Source organism: Cucurbita pepo, chromosome 10, assembly GCF_057944985.1.
Source record: "Cucurbita pepo subsp. pepo isolate OVF chromosome 10, ASM5794498v1, whole genome shotgun sequence".
Taxonomy (NCBI): Eukaryota; Viridiplantae; Streptophyta; class Magnoliopsida; order Cucurbitales; family Cucurbitaceae; genus Cucurbita; species Cucurbita pepo.
In genome coordinates, this window is record NC_141807.1 from 10,906,658 (window position 1) to 10,914,788 (window position 8,131).

At 35.8% G+C, this 8,131-nt stretch overlaps 1 non-coding gene across 1 annotated transcript; it reads right to left on the bottom strand.

Moving 5' to 3' along the window:
• Positions 1-7,694: 7,694 nt before the first annotated feature.
• Positions 7,695-7,766, bottom strand: TRNAQ-UUG (transfer RNA glutamine (anticodon UUG)). The gene has a single exon. It is a non-coding gene; the product is annotated as a tRNA-Gln (tRNA).
• Positions 7,767-8,131: the final 365 nt, after the last annotated feature.

The following is an 8,131-nucleotide window of genomic DNA, read 5'->3' on the forward strand; positions in this document are numbered from 1 at the left end:
AGCGTTATTTTTTTATTTTCACTATTATTGATGACGAGATGTTTAGGATTTTGTGACGTAAGAATCTTGAGGATATAGCTTAGATGGTAGAGCGTTTGCATCCCATGTGAGAATTACTGGGATCGATACCATGCATCAACAAAGGAAACGATTGCTAAATATATTAGTTCTTTTAAATTTTTCCTTATTAATGACATAATGAGCATGCGAGAGTGTTCGCTATCAATATCATTGATGACGGGAAGTTTAGAGTTTTTTGATGTAAAATCGTGGGATTGTAGCATGCGAGAGATACGGGGATCGATACCTCGCATCTCCAAAAGAAACTATTCGTTATTACTATTTTATTTCTATTCAATATTTCCTTATTTATGACATAATGAGTAGCGATATTTTTCATTTTCACTATTATTCATGATGAGACGTTTAGGGTTTTGTGACGTAAAAATTGTGGAGATGTAGCTTAGATGGTAGAGCGCTCGCTTTGCATGCGAGTTGTACGGGGATTGATAACCCGCATCTCCAAAAGAAAGTATTTAATTTGTTATTATATTTTTTCATTTTCACAATTATCGATGCCCCGCATCACCAAACCAAACTATTTGTTATTAATATTTTGATATTTTTTTTATTTTCACTATTATTGATGATGGGACATTTAGGGTTTATGATGTAAAAATCATGGGGATGTAGCTCAGATGGTAGAGTGTTCGCTTTGCATGTGAGAGGTACGGGGATCGATACCCTGCACCTCCAAAAATAGGACTATCTATTATTAAATATATTATTTCTTTTCAATTTTTCCTTATTCATGAAATGTTGGGTAGCAATATTTCTTCATTTTCACTATTATTGATGACGGGAAATTCAGGGTTTTGTGATGCAAAAATTGTGGGGATGTAGCTCAGATGGTAGAGCGCTCGCTTAGCATGCGAGAGGTACAGGGATTGATACCCCGCATCTCCAAAAGAGAGAAATTATTTTTTTAAGTATGAGTTAATTTAACATGTTATGTATCCGTGGGTACGAGAGAAAAAGAAAGAGAGTAATGTCCCACAAGCACATATAGAGAGAGGGGGAATTTGATGAATTCCTCAAAAGATAAGAGCTTATAGGATGGCGGTAGATGCATATGACGGAACTTCTTCACAATTGCAATAGCTGACCAATGAATATTATTGTCAAAAATTTGGGGTCAAGGCCTATATGGGACTGAAAAGACCAATTTGGGGTCAAGGCCTATATGGGACTGAAAAGACCATTCACCACACGCTTGTAAATTAAATTTAAATTATATCTATCACTTCTGAAATTTTCCACGGCAAACCTTCCAATAGCTTGCACTTCTGAAATTTTCCACGGAAACCTTCCAATAGCTTGCACTTCTTCATCATTGAAATCCTTAATTGGAACTAGATTTTAAGGCAAATCTTCTCCACGACTCACTTTTGAACACTTTTATAGATAGTTTCAACAAACTTACTTTGCTCGTCAATACTTTGGAGTTCAATATTTATAGTTGGAGAACGCTATTCAAATTGATATGGTCGAATCTTACAACAAAGTCTAATTGAGCCTCACTCTATTAGGAGATAGCCTCGAATCAAATTCTTTAGTTTGGGACATGGTTGCATTGTTTTAGTCAAAAAACCGAGACTAGTGTATTACCAATAGTATAGACATTTTGTACGTGTATTTTCTTACATATTAACAATTGTATACACATAATAATTAAATTTATGAGTAGAAGTTTGGATGAAGTTTTATTAAATAGGTACTTAAATTATATATAAAAATATATAAGATTTGTATTTTTTATTTTTTTTTATATACATTTAGGAGAACAAAACAAAGATTTAAGAAGATGTCATTCCTGCCATGTTTTAATTTTTATTCTTTCTTATTTCTCGAAGATTAAAAAAAAAAAAAAGTTATCCTCTCTCAAATATGGTTCGTTATTTGATTATTTTCTCTTGAGTGAATTTTAGGTGAAACACATTCTCTACCCAAGTAATTGCAAGATGCAAGCTTCACACCAAGAGGAATCAAAGTCCCAAGTATCAACGTCCTTAAGTGTCAATTTTTATTCTCCATCTCAACATAAATTAAACTTATTTTCATGAAGATATCTATTTATAAAAGCAAAATATCTCAGAGTCACAAAAATAAAAATGAGATATAGATACGAGACATAAATATGATACCAAATAGATATGATAACTGTAATGATTAGATTTGATCGAGTTATTTGGATTAGATTTTATCTAGTTATTTGAATTAGATTTGATCGAGTTATTTGGATTAGATTTTATCTAGTTATTTGAATTAGATTTGATTTAGTCATTCTTCAATTGGATGAGAGATTTCTCCCGATTCTTCTGATCTTTACAATTTTCTTTTTCTGTTCCTAACATTTTGGTATTAGAGTCATGCCCTAAACTAGTTAAAACTAGAAGCAGCAGTCTTCTACTTGTGTCATAATAAAAGTATGTCGATGGAGAGTCCACTTGTGCAGTCTGCTGGAAGAAGGAGTCAAGGTCGTGGAAGCTTTAGAGGCATAGGAAGGGGACGAGGACGACAAACCTTCAACAAGGCCATAGTGGAGTGCTATAACTGTCACAAGCTAGGACATTTTCAATGGAAATGTCAAAGCAATACCAGACGAGGCAGACAAACCTTCAACAAGGCCATAGTAGAGTGCTATAACTGTCACAAGCTAGGACATTTTCAATAGGAATGTCAAAGCAAGGAGAATGAGACAAACTATGCAGAGAGTCAAGAAGAGATGTCGCTGAGGCTTACGTGAATATGAATAAGGCCAATAAAGAAGATATGTGGTTCTTTGACTTGGGATGTAGCAATCATATGTGTGGGAAGAAGAAATATTTTTTCAGATTTTGATGGAAGTTTCAGAGATTCAGTGAAGCTGGGCAACAACTCAAGCATGGTTTTAACCGGAAAGGGTAATGTACTACTGGAAGTGAATGGAATCATAATGATAATCATAGGAGTATTCTATGTGTCAGACCTGAGGAACAATTTGTTGAGTGTTGGTAAATTGCAAGCAAAGGGGTTACCTTTTTGTTTCAAAATGGAACATGCAAGATGTTTCATCCTGAGAGAGGCTTAATCATGGAGACAAAGATGTCTTTGAATCGAATGTTCGTATTGCATGCTATATCTCAACCTGTAGCAGCCGTTCAAACTCAATTGAAACTTATGGGGAGAAGTGGTTCAAGGTCTCTGTCCTACACTCACCGCTCCAATTCCTATCGCCTTAGTCAGAGAAGCAGAAGGGACCCAAGTTCTTCCCCCTATCATTCCACTACCAATTCCAGGAGAAGCAGCCGTTCAAGTTCCCTCAGCCGCCAACGTAGAAGTAGGTCTTCCTCGTTATCTCCTTTCCCCAAATCGTCCAGTTCCAGTCCTAGTCGTGCATCCACTAATCGGAATCATTCCATAGAGAAGCTTAAGAAAGAGGAAGAAGAGAAGAAAATGCGTGAAATAGAGTTGAAGAAGTTAGAAGAAGATGCAGCTAGGAGGATGGAAGAACTAATTCAGAAGAATGTTGAAGAAAGGCTAAACTCTGAAGAGACTAAATTAGAAATACAGAGCGAATAGTGGAAGGTCGCACGAAGTTGTTTGATGATGTTGATGTGCAGCTTGAGAAAGAGAAAGAAGCCGCTCTTACTGCTACAAGACAAAAAGAAGAACAAGCACGAAAAGAGAGAGAAGAGCTAGATAAAATGCTGGAAGAGAATAGAAGTGTTAGGCTATGGAGCCTGATACTTATTTATAACTTGGTCAACGGTTATATCCGGTAAAGCTATATTTAGTAAAGCTATATATAGTAAAGCTATATATGGTAAAGCTATATCTGGTAAAGCTATATATTGTAAATAACTATATATAGTAGATGGCTAAATCTGGTAAAGCTATTTATAGTAAACTATACCATATATATATCTGGTCCGGTAGAGCTTTGAAAATGTACTTTTCTATTCTCTGTACTCTCTTATTGTACATACCTGAAGTCATCAATACAAAATCCTTTTAGTCAGAGTTCTCCTTGCAACTTTTCTCTATCCTTTTTTTCTTTGTGTTCATTTAGATCGAGCGTGTGCGTTGTTGTGCGATCCTAACAACTGGTATTGATCCTAACAAGAAGAAGGGTAGAAAAAACACAGCGACGATTAGTTCTTGAGCTGCAATGGAAGAAAGAAGAACAATATTGTGAGCTCGAGTTGATTTAGAGACAAAAAGAGGAGGCAGCTCAGAGAACTAAGCTAGATGATAAGAGTTTGAGTTATGTTTTGCTGGGAGTTAGTGAAGAGTCAAAAGCTTACAGACTCTATGATATAGAAACGGCAGATGAAAATAAGGATATAGAAGTGGCAGATGAAAATAATGATATAGAAGCGGCTGATGAAAATACTACAGAGGAAAATATTTCATCTGGCTCTTTGGCTGAAGCAAGCTCTCCTAGCTCGAATAAGGCAAGGAATAAGATACCACCAGTCTGGATGAGAGACTATGCAATACGAGAAGTTTTTTTTTTTGTAAAGAAGATGATGAAGCTCAGCCATGTTTACCCCTACTGAACCTGCAAACTTTGTAAACTTTAGAGAAGTATTGAAGAGTGAGAAATGGAGGCAAGCCAGGGATCTGGAGTTATAAACAGAAATGGCACATGGGAATTGATGAAGTTACCTGGTGGAAGTTTGGTATGAGGTCGTAGATATAAACTGATTACTATTAGTGTTCGGTTTAAGGGAGGGATTGTTAGGATTAGATTTGATTGAGTTATTTGGATTAGATTTGATCTAGTTATTTGAATTAGATTTGATTTAGTCATTCTTCAATTGGATGAGAGATTTCTCCCAATTCTTCTGATCTTACCGTTTTCTTTTTCTGTTACTAATAGTAACATGTCATTCTTAAAAAACTAGGATACCGATGTGACAATGATACATTAATTAAAAAGAATTATTTCAAAAAATTTATCAATTTTATATTAGAAATAAATTCATATAAATAAGTTTATATATTTGTATACTTAAAAAAAAGCTTAATGTATGTTTCACTCTCAAAATATATTCAAAGTCAAGTGTCTGATACGATGGATTATAAATTTGTAATGTATCTATTGTATTAACAAGTGTTCAGTACATGCCCAACACGTGTCAGATTAAGGTCGCCATTAAGAACCTACTAGTAGGCTACTTACTAAGTTTTACTCACTCCATGTTTATCATTTTTTTTCAAGTAACTAAGAGTTGGTCGTGGATGAGAGTGAACTTTGGAGTGTGGGCCATGGACTAACCTCTGTTTTTAATCTAGTATTTTTTGTTCTTCTTTTAAGTCTGCTTCTTATTTTGTGTTTGTAATGAGTATGTATATGTAACACCCAAAAAATGAAGGAAATTATCTCCCATAAGAATAAGCCACTCATGAAAGACCCAATGGATAGAAAGGAAAAAAATTAAAGGATTAAGCAAGAACAAAGGACTTAGTCAAGTCACTCGTGTACCCTAACAAGTGATTTCACGGAGTTAAAGGCCTTTTGAAAAGGATTGGAAACGAAAAAGTAAATCAAAAGGGCAAAACAGTCATTTTATCAATTATCAAAAATCTTTCCGGATTTGTAATTCCTTATCTAGAAGGAATCTCAAGATAAAAAAAAAAATGATAAAAAAGCCATGAGAATTTTGTAGAAAAATTTTGGATTTTTCAAGAAAAATAATAATAAAATATTCGGAAAGTGGTAAATTACCAAAAAACCCCTAGAAGAATGAATAATTACAGAAATGCCACTCTAATTAGAATCAAAGCATCTACCGTGACCATCCGAGCAAAATCTTTCGAACTCAAATCTCAACCGTCGGATGTCCTCCAAAATTTGATATGATCTAGAACGAACACGCACGGATCATCACATCCAACGACTAGTATGCAAAGCCAAGGTCGAATGCCCATGATCGGAGTTGATATCACCAAAAAAATTATCCAGAAAGATCGATCTCTAAATAACGAAGATTCTGGAGCTCTCAATGTCGGTTTAAGCTCCTCCTATAAAGTCGGAAGTAGGAGCAACAATACGGAATAAAAATCGAGAAAGGTCGATCCCCCAATTGAAGGCAATAAACGTTTAGATTGTGTTTCTCCTACTCTCAGATTTCTTCAAAATTCGAGAGCAATCCTCCACCATTTCTCTTCAAACTTCTAAATAACGAAGAATCTGGAGCTCTCAATGTCGGTTTAAGCTCCTCCTATAAAGTCTAAAGTAGGAGCAACAATATGGAATAAGAATCGAGAAAGGTCGATCCCCCAATCGAAGGCAATAGGCGTTTAGATTATGGGTCTCCTACTTTCAGATTTCTTCCAAATTCGAGAGCAATCCTCCACCATTTCTCTTCAAACTTATTCCTACCGTTTCTCAACAAGATTACCCACAAGTTCTATGAAGAAATAGAGTGCTGAAAGTGCCTTGAAACCATTCCCCCAATTCAATCCGCCATTGAAGAACTTCAAGAAAAACTTGAAAATCCAACCCGAGGATACATGATGACTCGTCGAGAAAGAATGATTCCAATCAGTTTCTGTACTTCCAAGGAATGCTTCCATAGAAGACCACGAAGAAAAATAACCACGAGAGCGTGCCAAATTGAAGGAAATAGGTTTCAAAATTAAATTGGGGATAAGAGTCAAAATTCCTGTATACGATCTCTTTTCCTTCAAATTAAGGATTCCTCTAGCTTCAGAGGAAGAAGTGGAGTAAACTTGATTAAGGAATCCAGAGCTAAAACGTCGTAGAATAAGCTACCCACGAGATTGAAAATCTGGCATTTCGAGTGAGTTGCATACCGGGAACGATTTCTGGAAATTAAGGTCCTACACTCAAAGACGTTCCTACAAACCAATTCCTTTAGCCTGAAGATAAGATATGGAAGAGGTTCAATGAAGAAATAGAACCTTGAAACCCCTAGAATCGGCTACCCAATAAGAAATCCTTTGTTTCAATAAGAAATCCTTTGTTTTATCTCCAGCGATAAATCAGATTTTGGATGAACTTTGGTAGCGAATGTCTTAGGCTACGATCCACGATAAGTTATCAAATAAATCCCAAGCCCTTTCTTGTAACATCCATCTTTAAGTTTCACGAAGAAATCGAGGAGAGAAACACTGTAAATGTGGCTGTACAGGCCGAGTTTCAGATGGCGGCGATGCGAAAAATGTGCATCTTATTTCAGTTCAGAGGAAGAAAACGATGATACGGCCAGTTCAGTTCAAAAGTTGACCTTTTCTCTGGTTTTCTCAGTAGATCTTATTTTATGAAATGTTGTATGAATCCTATGAAGATCTTATTTTATGAAATGTTGTATGAATCCTATGAATCCTTTTCCCGGGAGGTTATATAAGGTAATGAAGTTTGGGAGTAAGTGGTATCCCTAAAGTAATAGATTCCCCAGATGTACCCTTGGTCGCTATTCCTAAGAACTTATAAGTTCCAAGCTTGACCCAAGACATTATGCATAGAGGCCCCTATTTCTCTTTAGGTGGGATGCTATGGTATATGTACCATGAGCAGCCTGCACCACGATTTGCTAGCAGGATGCCACGATTATGACAACGCCACCTATGCACTCATGGGAAGTGGTAACACCGTTTTGTTTTAAGATGTCTTGTGTTGTCAAAGGTCCTACCGGGAGTAGAACCCAAGTCGTTGGATTCAAAGTCCAAAGTGCTAACCACTACACCATAGAACCCCTTGTAAAAAAAAATTTTGGAATGGTTTTCCTATTTTATGCAGATTCCACAAGATAGTCAAACACAAGTTATTGGATTCAAAGTCCAAAGTGCTAACCACTACACCATAGAACCCCTTGTAAAAATTTATTTTGGAATGGTTTTCCTATTTTATGCAGATTCCACAAGATAGTCAAACACAAGTTATTGGATTCAAAGTTCTAGAGCTGTTTTATCTAACTCGTTGTGATCTTGAGCACCTTTAGAGTGGTTGCAGAAGTAACCCTCCAATGTTGATTGAAGCTCTCGAAGAACATGTAATTTTATATATTTCTTATAGTTAATTTATATATTGTTGTATATTACAAACAAATTGAAATAATAC